This window comes from Drosophila novamexicana, unplaced genomic scaffold (assembly GCF_003285875.2).
Source record: "Drosophila novamexicana strain 15010-1031.04,08,12 unplaced genomic scaffold, DnovRS2.1 tig00001558-arrow-arrow-pilon, whole genome shotgun sequence".
Classification (NCBI taxonomy): Eukaryota; Metazoa; Arthropoda; class Insecta; order Diptera; family Drosophilidae; genus Drosophila; species Drosophila novamexicana.
The window spans coordinates 225,184-242,381 of NW_020824867.1; the positions used below are offsets into that span (position 1 = coordinate 225,184).

Below are 17,198 nucleotides of genomic sequence, written 5' to 3' on the forward strand. Positions count from 1 at the left end.
ATTCTATTTAATAAAGAAATTTCACCCAATAAATTTAATGTTGGCGGAGCTGCTATATTAGCTGATCTTGATAAAAATCATCATAAAGCTATAGCTGGCATACAATTCAATAACCCCTTATTAATTAATAAACTTCGTCTAACTAATCGTTCATAAGATAAATTAGCTAAACAAAATAACCCAGATGAACAAAGCCCATGAGCAATTATTAATCTATAAGACCCACATAGCCCTCAATAAGACATAGTTAAAAGTCCTGCTAATGCAATTCCTATATGAGCCACTGAAGAATAAGCAATTAAAGCCTTTAAATCAGTTTGACGTTAACATACAAATCTAATTAATACTCCCCCAACTAATCTAATTCTAATTCAAATAAATCTATATTTTAAATTTATTACCTGTAAAATTGATAAAGCCCGTAATATACCATAACCTCCTAATTTTAGTATAATTTCGGCTAAAATTATAGAACCAGAAACAGGAGCTTCAACATGAGCTTTAGGTAATCACAAATGAACTAAAAATATAGGTATTTTTACTAAAAATGCACATACTAAACAAAAATATAATAAGTCATAATTAAATATAAAATTATTTATTAAATAAAAATTTATTGTTCCTATTTTATTTATCAAATAAAAAATACCAATTAATATAGGTAAAGAAACTAACAAAGTATAAAATAATAAATAAATACCAGCTTGTCAGGTTGGTACCCTCAACTTATAATTAAAAATAAAGTTGAAATTAAACTTCTTTCAAAAAATAAATAAAATATAAATAAACTTATTCTTATAAATGTTAATACAAGTAATAATAATAATATTACAATATTTAACAAAAATAAATTTGTATAATTATTATACTTATAAACTCTTTCTCTTGCTATTAACATTAATGAACAAATTCATAAACTCAATAAAACTAACCCATAAGAAAGCATATCACACACCTAAAATATATTTATTAAATAATTTATAAAATTATTTATTAATAAAAATAAAAAACTAATAAAAATAATAAAACTTGTACCATTCAAAATATATTATTAATAAAACAAAGAGCTAATAAAAATATAAAAAAAAATTAATTTTAACATTATATAATTCTAAAAGATTGAAAATAATCATTCCCATGTGTTCGAATTATAGATACTAAAATAGATATACCTAAAGCACCTTCACAGACTCTAAAAGTTAAAAATATTATTCTAAAATAACTTTCATAATTAACTATATTTAAGTAAATAAATAATATAAAAAATAAAATTAAAACAATAAATTCAAGACTTAAAAGCATTGATATTAAATGTTTTTGATTAGAAACTAAACAAAATAACCCACAAATAAATAAAATTATTGGTAAACTTCAGTATAAAATTATAATCATTAGTTTTAATAGTTTAATAAAAACATTGGTCTTGTAAATCAAAAATAAGATAAATTCTCTTAGAACTTCAAGAGAAAAGAATTTATTTTTCATTAATCCCCAAAATTAATATTTTATATAAACTACCTCTTGAAATTCTTCAATTAATTTTATATTCTTTAATTTTCTTAACTTCAATTATTTTTATAAATATAATTCACCCATTAGCTATAGGATTAACACTTTTAATCCAAACAATTTTAATTTCTTTAACCACAGGTCTTATAACAAAAACATTTTGATTTTCATATATTTAGGTATATTAGTTTTATTTATTTACGTTACATCGCTAGCTTCTAATGAAATATTAAATTTATCAATTAAATTAACTTTAATTTCAATTATATTATTTTCTGTAAGTTTAATTTTAATTTTTTTTTGTAGATAAATCCTCGATAAGATTTTTTTTACTAAACAATGAAATAGAGTCAATTTCATCAAACTACTCTTATTTTATAGAAAATTCATTATCATTATATAAACATTATAAATTTCCTACAAACTTAATTACAATTCTTTTAATAAATTATTTATTAATTACTTTAATTGTCATAACTACTAAAATATTCAAAGGACCATAACGAATTGTAAATTAATGAACAAACCTTTACGAGCCTCCCACCCTTTATTTAAAATTGCTAATAATGCATTAGTTGATCTTCCTGTAAATATTTCAATATGATGCAATTTTGGATCTTTACTAAGATTATGTTTAATTATTCAAATTTTAACTGGATTATTTTTAGCTATACATTATACCGCAGATGTAAATTTAGCTTTTAATAGAGTTAATCATATCTGCCGTGATGTAAATTACGGATGATTATTACGAACAATACACGCTAACGGTGCTTCTTTTTTCTTTATTTGTATTTACTTACATGTAGGACGAGGAATTTATTATGGATCTTATTTATTTACGCCAACATGAATAATTGGAGTCAACATTTTATTTCTAGTAATAGGAACACCTTTTATAGGTTATGTTCTACCATGAGGACAACAGTTATTACAAACTTATTATCAGCAGTACCTTTCTTAGGAATTGATCTTGTTCAATGAGTTCTAGGAGGGTTTGCTGTTGATAACGCAACATTAAATCGATTTTTTACATTCCACTTTATTTTACCTTTTATTATATTAGCAATAACATTAATTCATTTACTATTTCTACACCAAACAGAATCAAATAACCCAATTGGATTAAATTCAAATAGAGAAAAAGTTCCATTTCACACTTTTTTTAATTACAAGGATATTGTAGGATTTATCATTATAATTTTTTTATTAATTTCTTTAATCTTAATTAGCCCTAATTTATTAGGAGACCCAGATAATTTCATTCCAGCTAACCCATTAGTAACACCAGCCCATATTCAACCAGAATGATATTTTTTATTTGCCTACGCAATTCTTCGGTCTATTCCTAACAAACTAGGAGGAGTAATTGCTTTAATTCTTTCAATTGCAATTTTTATAATTCTTCCATTTTATAATTTAAGTAAATTTCGAGGTATTCAATTTTTCCCGATTACCCAAATTTTATTTTTAATTATAGTAGTAACAGTAATTTTATTAACCTGAACTGGAGCTCGACAAGTAGAAGAACCTTATGTTTTAATTGAACAAATTTTAACTGTTATTTATTTTTTATATTATATTATAAATCCTTTAGTAAATAATTGATGAGATAATCTAATAATCTAATCTAATAAGCATATGTTTTGAAAACATAAGATAGAAAATTTACTTTCTATTAACTTAACTTATTACTAATTTTAATTCATAACAATCAAGAAAATAATAAAATTTTTAAACCAATAAAAAATAATAAATAATTTAATGAAAAAGATAAGAAACACTTTCATGCCAAATATATTAATTAATCATAACGAAAACGAGGTAAAGTTCCTCGAACTCAAATAAAAATAAATGAAATTAATATTAATTTTAAATAAAATAACAAATTGAACACATCACAACCTAAAAAAATTACACAAAATAATATTCTTATAAATAAAATTCTTGCATATTCAGCTAAAAAAATTAACGCAAATCCACCTCTTCTATACTCAACTTTAAACCCGGATTCTAACTCAGATTCTCCTTCAGCAAAATCAAAAGGTGTACGATTAGTTTCAGCTAAAGAAATAGTAAGCCAAACTAAAGCTATGGGAAATAAAATAAATAAAAATCAGATATAAGTTTGATAATAATAAAAATATAAAAAATTATACCCCCCAATTAAAAATACAAAACATAATAAAATTAAAGCTAAACTAACTTAATAAGAAATAGTTTGAGCAACAGCCCGTAAGCCAACCAGCTACTATAACAGTTTAAACCACCAATCTAGTACAACATAAAAAAAATAATAGTCCTAAATTAAAAGAGTATAATTTTACAAAAAACGGTATACATATTCAAACCACTAAAGATAAAAATAATGATAAAATTGGTGAAATAAAATATCTCAAGTAATTTGATAATAAAGGATAAGTTTGTTCTTTTGTAAATAATTTAATTGCATCACAAAAAGGTTGAGGAATTCCTATTAAACCAACTTTATTAGGGCCTTTAAGAATTTGAATATAACCTGTAACCTTTTCGTTCCAATAATGTTAAAAAAGCTACTCTTACTAATACACAAATAATTAATAATAAACTCCCTACTAAAGATATAATCAATTCTATATAAAACAAGTACTATTTGTAATAAATATTACATAAATAAATTCTAAATTTATTGCACTTATCTGCCAAAATTGTTATATTTATTAAAATTATTCTATATAAAAATAAAATTAATCTAATATTTGGTCCTTTCGTATTAAAATATTATACATTTTTAAAGATAGAAACCAATCTGGCTTACGCCAGTTTGAACTCAGATCATGTAAGAATTTAAAAGTCGAAAATACTTAAAATTTGAACGGCTACACCCAAAATTATATCTTAACCCAACATCGAGGTCGCAATCTTTTTTATCGATATGAACTCTCCAAAAAAATTACGCTGTTATCCCTAAAGTAACTTAAATTTTTAATCATTATTAATGGATCAAATATTCATACATTAATGATTTTAATCATCAAAAGTTTTTTAAATTTTAATATCACCCCAATAAAATATTTTAATTTATTATAATAAAAGTAATCTTTATAATTAAAATAAATAAAATATAAAGATTTATAGGGTCTTCTCGTCTTTTAAATTAATTTTAGCTTTTGACTAAAAAATAAAATTCTATAAAAAATTTAAATAAAACAGTTAATATCTCATCCAACCATTCATTCCAGCCTTTAATTAAAAGACTAATGATTATGCTACCTTTGCACAGTTAAAATACAGCGGCCATTTTCAGTGGGCAGGTTTGACTTTAAATTTAATTCAAAAAGACATGTTTTTGTTAAACAGGCGGATATTATTTTTGCCGAATTCTTTACTTAAACTTATTATTTAAATTTATTTTACAATAAAATATACTAATTCTATCATTATTACTTAATTTTAAAAATTAAAATTAATATTTCAATAAAAATTTAAAATATAATAAATAATTTAATTTAAAAAAAATATATTATAACACAATTTTTAATAAAAGCATATATACTTTAAATTTAGCTATCATTTTTAAAAATTTATTTTATAGCTTATCCCATAAAATATTAAAATTATAAATTATTTAATTTACAAATTTTTTAAATCAATTTATAATTTCTAAATTAAATTTATTTCTTGAAAAACTAGATACCTTTAAAAACAAATAACATTTCATTTCAAATATAATATTTAAAATAAGTTTATTACATTAACTTTAATATTATATTAACTCTTTTAAAATCGAGAAAAAAATATTTAAATATTTTTTATTTAATAAACGCTGTTACACAAGGTACAATAAATTAAATTTTCTTTTATAATAAAAATGTTTCAAAATATTTCAATTTTCTTTAACAATACTATTAAACTATTATTAAAATTATTTTTTCTTTAAACAATACTAAAACTTTTTATATATATAATTATTTTTAATATTTTAAAATAAAACAAATAAAATTAATAAATAAAATCTAATCAATTTATATTGATTTGCACAAAAATCTTTTCAATGTAAATGAAATGCTTTACTTAATAAGCTTTAAATTGTCATTCTAGATACACTTTCCAGTACATCTACTATGTTACGACGTATCTTACCTTAATAATAAGAGCGACGGGTGATGTGTACATATTTTAGCGCTAAAATTAAATTATTAATCTTTATAATTTTACTACCAAATCCACCTTCAAACATTTTTTTATAATTTTATCCGGTTAAATAAATTTATTGTAACCCATTATTACTTAAATATAAGCTACACCTTGATCTGATATAAATTTTAATAAAAATTATTGAATATTATTATTCTTATAAAATATTCTGATAACGACGGTATATAAACTGATTACAAACTTAAGTAAGGTCCATAGTGGATTATCGATTTCAAAACAGGTTCCTCTGGATAGACTAAAATACCGCCAAATTTTTTAAGTTTCAAGAACTTATCTATTACTACTTATGTATTAATATTTACATTTTAAATAATAGCGAATCTAGTCCTAGTTTTTAGATAAAGCTTTTAAGCTTCAATTATTCACTTTATAAAAACTTTAAATTTAAAATTTCACCTAATAAATTTAATTATCTTTAAATTAAACCAATTTAACTTTTACTAAAAAAATTCATTTGTATATTGGTGTTACCGCGATTGCTGGCACCAATTTAATCTATACTTTTAATATTACTATTTCTAAATTTCTTTAATCAATACTAATAAATTAATTACTGCGACTACAATAAATAAAATAATTTTTAAAATTATTAAATATTCACACAAAAATTTACATATAAATCAAATTAATAACAAATTTGTAAGCCAAAATAAAACTATATAAATATAATTTACGAATTTAATATAAATAAAATTAAATATAAAAATTTATTTAAAAATAATATAATAAATTTATAATTAAACTTATTTAATTACTAAATCCTAGAATAATCTAAAATAAACCCCTATTAATACAATTTTTATTTTAAAAGCAAAATGAAAATTATTTATTATTTACTTTTTTATATTAATACCTAATGTTTAAAAATTTTACATAATTTAAAAATAAATAATTTTAAGCATGATATTACATTTTAGTATAATATAAATCTAATTAATTTGTAATTACAATAATTTTCAAAAATCACAATATTAAATAAATTTACAAAATTTATAAATAAATAAGTTAAATAATATTAATTTTAATAAATTTATTAAAATAAAACAATATCGATAATAATAAATTTACAAGATTAAATTAAATTTAATTAAAAAATTAACATCAATAATATAATTAAATTAAAGTAAATTTTAAGGCTATTAAAAAATCTTTCTAATTTTTTTTTTTTTTTCAATTTATTAAAAAATAGGTATAAAGAAAATGTATCTATTTAAAAATTAATAAATTTAAAAAAAAAAAACATTTTTGTATACTAAGTCTAGATTAATAGATAATCTATATATATATAAATATTTAATATATTATTATATAGTTAACAATTTAAATACAAAATTTCGCAATCCAAAAATAATTACAAATACATTAAAAAAATATATATATATTTTAAAGATTTATCTAATGATTCTTTTGATTTATATAAATTAATATAAATCTTATAAATTATTGTTGATGATTTACTATAATATATATATCTATATAGAAAATATTAAATATTTATAAACAATAACATATTTTATAAAATTTACTACTAAAATGTATTATTTAATTTAAATAAATACAATAATAAAAATTCAAATATATTTTTAAAAATATAAAATAAAAAAAAATAGACGTGATTTTATTGAAAATGAATTGACTGATAAAAAGGATTACCTTGATAAGGTAAATTATGTAGAATTCTACATTCATTGATTAGTTTTATTGTTATTTTTAGAAAAGTTTTATATTTAATAGAATTAAACTATTACTAAAAGTATCAAAAACTTTTGTGCATCGTACACCAAAATATAAAAAGATAAGCTAATTAAGCTACTGGGTTCATACCCCATTTATAAAGGTTTCAATCCTTTTCTTTTTAATTTTTTATAATTCTTCAAAAATTTTATTTATTACAATAATAATTATCGGAACATTAATTACAGTAACTTCTAATTCTTGGTTAGGAGCATGAAAAGGTTTAGAAATTAATTTATTATCTTTTATTCCCCTAATAAGAGACAATAATAATTTTAAATCAACTGAAGCTTCTTTAAAATATTTTTTAACCCAAGTTTTACCTTCAACTGTTTTATTGTTTTCAGTAATTTTATAAATATTAAATAGAAGGGTTAACTTGAATAAACGCTCTTCTTTTAATAACATGACAAAAAATTGCTCCTTTAATATTAATTTCTTATTTAAATTTAAACAATTTATTACTTATTAGTGTAATTCTTTCTGTAATTATCGGAGCAATTGGAGGTTTAAACCAAACTTCTTTACGAAAACTTATAGCTCTTTCTTCTATTAGTCATTTAGGTTGAATATTAAGAGCACTAATAATTAATGAATCGATTTGAATAGTTTATTTTTTATTTTATTCTTTTTTATCATTTATTTTAACTTTTATATTTAATATTTTCAAATAATTTCATTTGAACCAATTATTTTCATGATTTACACAAAGAAAAGTTATAAAATTTACTTTATTTATAAACTTTTTATCTTTAGGTGGATTACCTCCATTTTTAGGATTCTTACCAAAATGAGTAGTAATTCAACAATTAACTTTTTGTTATATTTTCAATTAATAATTTTATTAATATCAACTTTAATTACACTACTTTTTTATCTACGAATTTGTTATTCGGCGTTTATATTAAATTACTACGAAAATAACTGGGTTATTAACACTCAAATCAATAATTTTAGTATAAAATTATACCTAATTTGTACATTTTTATCTATTTTTGGATTATTTATAATTATTGAAATTATTAATTTATTATTTTATTATTATTTTATTCTAGATTAAAGGCTTTAAGTTAAATTAAACTAATCGCCTTCAAAGCTGTAAATATAGGAAATCCTTTAAGCCTTAGTAATAAATTACTCCTTCAAAATTGCAGTTTGATGGCATTGTTGACTATAAGACCAATTAATAATTTTACTAATCAATTGATTAAGAAGAATATTTCTTATAAATAGATTTACAATCTATCGCCCAATTTCAGCCACTTAATCGCGACAATGATTATTTTCAACAAATCGTAAAGATATTGGAACATTATATTTTATTTTCGGTGCTTGAGCAGGAATAGTCGGAACATCATTAAGAATTTTAATACGAGCTGAATTAGGTCACCCTGGAGCCCTAGTTGGTGATGACCAAATTTATAATGTAAAGCCCATGCTTTTATTATAATTTTTTTATAGTTATACCAATTATGATTGGAGGATTTGGTAATTGACTTGTACCTTTAATATTAGGAGCTCCTGATATAGCTTTTCCTCGTATAAATAATGTAAGATTTTGACTATTACCCCCTGCATTATCATTATTATTAGTGTAATGGTCGCAGTTTTCCTATTTAAATTAAACCGCGTAAGCGATCCTAACAGCTTGCGTTTGTGTAACGACGCTATAGCGATCAGCTTTTGTCTGTCATGGTCAGTTGCGAATGATTCAGCCGCTGCTATAAACCGCCTGCGTGCACGTTGGCAGCGCAGCTATCTTCAATCTAATCCGGGAAAGAAAAAAGCTCTGAGACCCTATATAAGCCTGTAGGTCCCGGATATAACCCTTCTTTTTCAAAAATTACTTTACCATCGAAGGTCTGGCTACGGCGGTGCGGACATAGCCCCACCAAAATATTAAACTAAAAGCAACAAGTTCGGGCATCAGTCGTTTAATTCGTTTAATTTAAATTCCAACTAAATTGAACCAAAAACAACAAAAAAAATAAAAAGAAAAACCCTAAAAGTAACCGATTGGCGAAATAAATTTTTTTGTTCATTTGATGATAACCTTTCGCTCCGCCACCCGGCCACCAGCACTTCACCGGCATATATTTCTTTGTGCCAAGATCTGGTCACCGTTTTAACCAGTTGTTGCTTGCCTGCCGAAAGTAATTTTTGGAGGAATAAATCTTGCCGCCGCCGTCTATGACAGAAAAACCCACTTATTTTGAGGCAACCGCCACGTGTGCCAATTGGACGGCACTGTAATTTCTTGGGACGGCAATGACATTTCTGCCCCCATTAAATAGACGTCAGCCTCAACTACGGATCAGCTGTCATTCCCTTGCTCATGCCAGCAAGCACGGGCAGGCGCCGTTTCCACAGTCTGGAATCCGGAAGAGGGAGTAGCCTTCTGGGCCCCATTGACGCGCCGCTGATCAGAAGCCCAGATGACATCGCCCATTAAGTTGGCCGGAGCGGGCAGATGCATGAAAATTGCTGTTAAATGTTTTTAGTAAAAAAATTGTTAACTAAATCTTGTGAGAGACTTCCAAAAGTTTGTGCAAAGTGCATTTATTAGGCCCTCAAAAAACCGCGTGCAAGTGCAGTGAAAAAGAAAAATTGACATCTATATACATAGCTTTATATATATAGAAAGGAATAATAGTATAAATCTATCCCCCTTCTTGTAGAGTCCAAAGTCATTTCTGAATTTTTTTATATTTTTTTAATTTTCCCACTTAGTTTCGGAGAGTATCTTCTTAGTACTCACAATTTAAAAACCCTCCTGTGCCATAATAATATAATCAAAACAATTTAAAGCCCCACAGAAGACAAAAGAAAACAAATGAAAGAAGAAAAAAAAATAAAATTTGCTGCAAACTCTCCGCTGGAAGGCCTTTCATCGAGGAATACATGTAAGTCTGTACCTTTTGTTTTGAGTATATTTTCTTATTTTGGCACAGATAAGCACAGCCAAACTGACATGCGCACCTGCTGAGTTTTTTTTACTTTCTGTTTCACATTACGCTTTAGCTCCGATCAATATGTTTATGACCGTGTCAGTCTGGTGAATGCTTATCATCTTTGATTCTACCTACACCCCGCTCAATTACTAGCTGAAACAGAAGCAACCTAAAAGAAAAGATTTTTAACAGAATCAAATATATGTACACAAAGATGTATCATCGTATTCACTGATCAGCTGGTTGCGCTGCGCTCCGATTTGCCCATGCGCTTTGAGCTTAACCTTCTGTTGCCCATATTTTTTTTTCGACCATACAATTAACCATCAACTACAATTGTATTGACTCTATTATAATAATTTTTTTTTTTTGCTTTTGCCGAATACACTTTAGTTCAATTTACTAATGTCATTTTTTTTCTTACCTAGCTGTATTCTATAATTATTAAAATGCACTTTAGCGAAAGTTTGAGAGTTTTTTTTTTTTTTTTTTTTCTCAATAAGAAAAAAAATATTAACTGAATAGTTTATAAAATGAATTATTTTTGAAGAATTTTTGAGACATTGTAAAAATATTAACTGACTAGTTTTAGTTACTGAGTTATTGTTGAATCATTAATGCCACTTGTAATAAGATGCAGATTATCTAACGGAAGGATTCAGTTTCATTGAATAATGCTTTTGTTTATAATAAATATTAATTACGGATTTTGATTATGAATTGCTAAGTTTTCTTTCCTGGTGACATGGTGATATAATGTAGTAGAAGAATATTTTTTTTGGGATCTTCAAAACCTTAAACGCTGAAGATCATGGTTGGGAGGGTAACGAACGCGAGAGTCAGCTTACATCCAAGACTTCGCCTCTTCGGAATATATATGCCCTAATGAAAGCTATCACCATTGTATTGGCACTTTAAGTGCTCGTTAAGTTATGCCTGTTTGAGATTTTGTTTCTGCGGAGTATCGGTCTCCAATTTAGATTCTGTAGGGATCCTAAAATAAAATTGTGTATGCAGGTCGAGACATGGCAAAAAGAACCCCCCCCCACCCGAAAGAGCTAGGGAACCAGAGGATCCCGCCCTGCCATGCTAACTCAACCACGAGGGGCCTCGGTGAATACTTCCCGAATTATTTTGTGAAGATTGGCTGCCAACCGCCGTCACCGTTGCTACCCGATATGTATTGCTAGAGTAGCTTCACCACAGTACATGCTACATAAATTTTTGGCGCACAACGTGGGCCCGAGGTTGAATATAAAAAAAAAAAAAAAAAAAAAAAAATGAGTCTTTATATTATTGTCCACGCACGCTGACGTCGATGTGACTGGCTTAGTCTATCTTCCGTATGCGCAGATACTGGTAGTATACAAGATAGTAATTAGGACTACGATGCTTACAATTCAGAGCTTGAATTATGCCGAGAATCTGACCTTTCTATATTGTTGAGTGCCTATATATAAACACGACTATAGTTATTAACACCAGCTATACAATCGGTCCCATACATTTGCCCGTTTTCTTTCTTATAATTTTGGAGAAACAACAGATTAGGTTTGCTTAGGTAGAAATACTTCAAATGCAATTTTAGAATACTGCATATTTTGCTAAGATATCAGTACTGATTGCTACTTGATAGCTTGTTGATGGTTAAGTAAATCTCAGTCTTCGTGGAGCCAAAAGTTATAAAGTTAGATTGAATGGTTTTGTATTAACGATACTATCAAAGATAGAATGTTGCCCGGAACTTGGCCATATGCTGCTTTGCATATCCTTGCCGAACATTTCTGACTAGATTAAAATGTTGAATGTTACAAACCGCTTTCTATAGTAGTTTCAATAAACCAGATAAATTACCTACTTTCATTAAGGCGATTATATTTCGTAATTAAAAAAAAAAAAAAAAAAAAAAAAAAAAAAAAAAAAACAAATAACTTCTACTTTATTATGTTACCAAACCAATGTCACGAATCAGGAAAATATGAATGAAGCATGTTGCCTTTACGCAGCCCACAAAATGTACAGCCGTCGTCAGAGACAGCTGATAACCACTGTGTTCTATGCCAGTTAGTAATGGACAATACACAGTCTTGCTATTGCACCCCTTGTAGGCATGTTTTCCACAAACTTTGCTTGGAAGGTTGGTTGGTAAACCATGCTAAATGTCCCAGTTGTAGTGCTGTGATTGATCCAGCTTCAATTAAATTAGTTGTTGGAGATTGCTCGCCGAGAGGAAAACAATCTGCTCCACCTCCACCTACGAACATAGAGAGAACGGTAACGCGCAGTCTAGCAAAATCTCTTAATCCTGGTCCGACCCAGAGTGGCGAGAATCCAACAGCTAGGTTATTAGATGTTAGTGATGTACCACAATCAGGACTCGACGCTAGCAATAGCACGAATCCACCTGAAATCGCTCCTGCACGACCAGCTCCTGGTGTAAGAAGAAGAGGAAGACCCACTCAGTCCAATAATACCCGCCAAAATCTGGGAGTGGACTATAGGATAATTCAGGAGATGATCGAACAATCAATTACTCGCGTTATGTCATCACTGCAAATACAAGCACCACCCTTTCCAAGAGTGTTGCCAACCCCGATCCCGGTGTCGCCTAGTAGTTCGTCATTCCGAAATGGGAAAATTGCTGACACCATGCAAAAATGGAATCTTCATTTTGATGGGTCTACCGAAGGATTAGGGGTAGAAGAATTTCTGTATAGAGTCAAAACATTGACTGATGAAACTTTGGACAGCGACTTTATGGGTCTCTGTAAGCACTTACATGTGCTATTTTTAGGCAAAGCCCGTGACTGGTACTGGCGGTACCACAAGCAGGTAGACCACATAGTCTGGACTGAATTTTGTACTGCACTTCGCCATCAGTACAAAGATTATCGGTCCGATTTTATGAGCAAAGAACTGGTAAGAGCTAGAAAGCAAAACCCTGGGGAATCATTTGTGTCGTTCCATGACGCTGTAGCGTCACTGATCGATAAATTTGCAATTAAAATTGACGAGGAGGAGTTAATCGAAATTTTAAAAAATAATTTATTACCCGAAACCCGACATAAACTGCTATACCAGCCAATAAGTTCAGTTGGCCATCTACGTAGATTGGTCCAAATGAACGAGAATTTAGTTCATGAGCTCAGTTGTCGCACTGATGGTATGAATAAATCCAGGACTATTGGCCGTCGCCAAGTATATGGACTAGAAGAGTCTTTTAATGAACCGGAGGTAGAAAATTCAGAAGATACAAACTTTGACATCGCAGCAATTCGTAGATGTCATACCAACCTTAAATGTTGGAACTGCGAAGAGCAAGGGCATCTGTGGGAAAATTGCCTTGCTGACCGCCGTATATTTTGTTACGGATGCGGGGCACCCAACATTTATAAGCCCCAGTGCCAAAACTGTATCCGTAAAGCTTCGGAAAACCAACAGAAGGGTGCATCCAGCAGCAGTCGGATGCCCCCAAAAATCTAATTAATTCCCATACGAACTTTGTACCGGTGGACCGAAGCAAAAGCTTGGTCCCTACACCGACTTTAAAGTCACATTCCAACAATTTAGAAATAGCTAAAACTATTAAATTACGATTTTTACCGTATCATGAACGGTTAGCTAATTATTTGCATGTCCGAAATAAGATTTTTTATGAAGAAAAACCCCGTATTTCTCAGCGTACGCAGCGCTTGAAAAATTATTATTCAAAAATCAAGCAACATAGCAAGCTTTTAGTTTCGACAGTTTTTTGCAATCCCACCGATATGCGCAGCTATGCCGAAGTGTCGTTTTTAACCTTTACCGAGCTTGGTCTATTGGATACAGGCGCGAATATTAGCTGCATAGGTTCTACGCTTGCGCAACAAGATTTTACCGTAATGCCGGAATTTAAGCCTATTAAATCGCATGTCAGAACAGCAGATGGCCATAGTCAGAAAGTCATCGGAGTGCTTGAAGTTAAAATGCAGTATAAATCGGCTACCAAGTCCTTGAAACTGTATGTGATTCCTTCTATAAACCAAAATCTAATTTTGGGTCATGATTTTTGGAGAGCCTTTGAGCTCGCACCAAGCATTATAAATTCTGTAGAACTAAAATCAATGGAAAAAGAGCAGGAAACTGAGTCGATTGCATACCCCTTAGATAGCCAGCAAACGCAACAGCTGCACGTAGTAAAGCAGTTGTTCCCCAACGCTGCTGATAGATTAGGCCGCACAACATTGATCCAACACCGTATAGATATAGGAGACGCACGTCCAGTGAAACAAAGATTCTATCCTGTAAGTCCGGTCGTAGAAAAGTTGTTATATGCAGAAATTGATCGCATGTTGCAGATTGGAGTTATTGAGCCGTCGGTAAGCGCCTGGAGCTCGCCTATGCCACTCGTCCTTAAGCCCAACAAGGTTCGCCTTTGTCTGGATGCTCGAAGACTGAATGACGCCACAAAAAAAGATGCTTATCCTTTGCCGAGCATCGATGGCATTTTTTCGCGGCTACCTAAGGCGAATATAATTTCCAAACTAGATTTGAAAGACGCCTATTGGCAAATAGAACTTTCCGAGGATTCAAAGCCTCTCAGTTTAAGGTCATGCCCTTTGGCCTTTGTAACGCGCCTTCTACCATGTGTCGGTTAATGGACGAGATAATTCCTTCTGACCTGCGCTATTGCGTGTTTGGATATTTAGATGATCTGTGTATTGTGTCAGAAGATTTCAGTTCACATCTGGCGGTATTGGTTCGCATCGCTGAGCAGTTTAGAAAAGCCAACTTGACTTTAAATATTTCGAAAAGTCAATTCTGTGTAACAAGTATCAATTATCTTGGTTACGTGATTGGTAGCGGAGGTATTTGCACAGATCCGGAAAAAGTAGATTGTATTGTAAATTGGCCGCCGCCAAAAAACTTGAAGCAAGTTCGAGGATTTCTAGGAGTTTGCGGTTGGTATCGTCGGTTTATATGCAACTTTTCCGATCTCACTTGCCCCATAACGGACGTATTAACGACAAAGAAAAAGTTTGAGTGGACCACTGAAGCACAGACCGCAATGGACAACTTAAAAACAGTGCTAACATCCTCGCCGGTTTTAAAAATGCTGACTTTAAGAAGAAATTTTTCTTACATTGTGACGCTAGTGATTTTGGCATTGGCGCCGTTTTAGTACAAATGTCTGAAGATAATGAAGAACAACCGATAGCTTTCATGTCAAAAAAATTAAACCGTGCGCAGCGAAACTATAGTGTTACCGAGCGTGAATGCCTAGCAGTCATATTAGCCATCGAAAAGTTCCGATGTTATTTGGAACTCCAGGAATTTGAAGTGGTTACCGACCATTCTAGTTTGCTATGGCTTATGCGCCAGCAAAATATATCGGGTAGACTGGCACGATGGGTTTTTAGACTGCAACAATTTAAATTTTCCGTCTCCCATCGGAAAGGCAAAGACAACATTGTTCCCGACGCTTTGTCTCGGATGCCTGAGAAAGAAATCGCTCCATTAGACATGGGTCCTGTAATAGATCTTGAGTCCGATACATTTATGGACGCCAGCTATGTACAAATTAAAGACAAATTTTCCCAAAATTTTACTCAGTTTCCGGACATAAAAATAGTTGATAAGTTTTTGTATGTACGCACCGAACATTCGAGGGGAGACTCGTCACAAGAAAGTCCTTCGTGGAAACTATGGGTGCCTGATCGACTTAAAGTCGATGTGCTCAAACAAGCCCATGACAGCATAACGTCGTCTCACGCCGGCATGCAAAAAACCATTGAGAAAATCCGCAGACATTTGTTCTGGCCAGGATTAGTTAAAGATGTACGTGAATACATACGAAATTGCGAGATATGTAAAGAAACTAAGGCTCCAAATTATACCCTTCGGCCACCTATGGGTGCTCACATCCCAACTTGCAGACCATTTCAAAGGCTTTATATTGACCTGCTTGGGCCATACCCTAGAAGCAAAAGCGGTCATGTGGGATTGTTAATAGTCTTAGATCACTTTAGCAAGTATCATTGGTTGCAGCCCCTGAAGAAATTCACCTCAGCTGTGATACAAAAATTTCTTCTTGAACAAATTTTCCATTGTTTTGGTGTGCCACAAACTATAACAAGTGACAACGGCACCCAGTTCAAAGCTCGTGAGTTCAATGCCTTCTTAGCCGAACTTGGCATTAAACATCTGTATACAGCTCTATATTCACCGCAGAGCAATGCTGCAGAACGAGTTAACCGCTCAATACTCGCCGCCATTCGCTCGTATTTAAAACAGGATCAGACCCATTGGGATGAACATATTACAGGGATTTCATGCTCCTTAAGGTCTGCTCTGCACCAATCGATTGGGTGTTCTCCATACCGTGCCCTATTCGGGGTGGATATGATCACTCATGGTACCGATTACAAATTATTGAAGGAGTTGTCCTTATTGGAAGAACCGCAGGCCCCCCTGTTGCGGTCTGACCATTTGGCATTGCTAAGGACAGATATTCAGAAAAACATCAGGAAAGCCTATGAGCGCAATGCGGCTCAATATAATTTACGCAGCAAGCCTGTTTCTTTTCGTGAAGGACAGGAGGTGTTCTGTCGAAATTTTGTGCTTAGTAAATTCTCACACAATTTTAATGCTAAACTGGCTCCCCAGTTTATTAAATGCCGTGTCAAAAAGAAACTCGGAAATTGTTTTTATTCCCTTGAAAATCAGCAAGGAAAAGAAATTGGTACTTTTCATGCCAAGGACATTAGAGTCTAATTCCCGCTAATATACCCGTCTAACGGTAGGATATTATCGGGTGGTGTAATGGTC

The 17,198-nt window shown here is 30.0% G+C and overlaps 1 pseudogene; it reads left to right on the forward strand.

The window, feature by feature from the left end:
- Positions 1 to 1,529: 1,529 nt before the first annotated feature.
- LOC115768042 lies at positions 1,530 to 2,027 on the forward strand (annotated as a pseudogene).
- Positions 2,028 to 17,198: the final 15,171 nt, after the last annotated feature.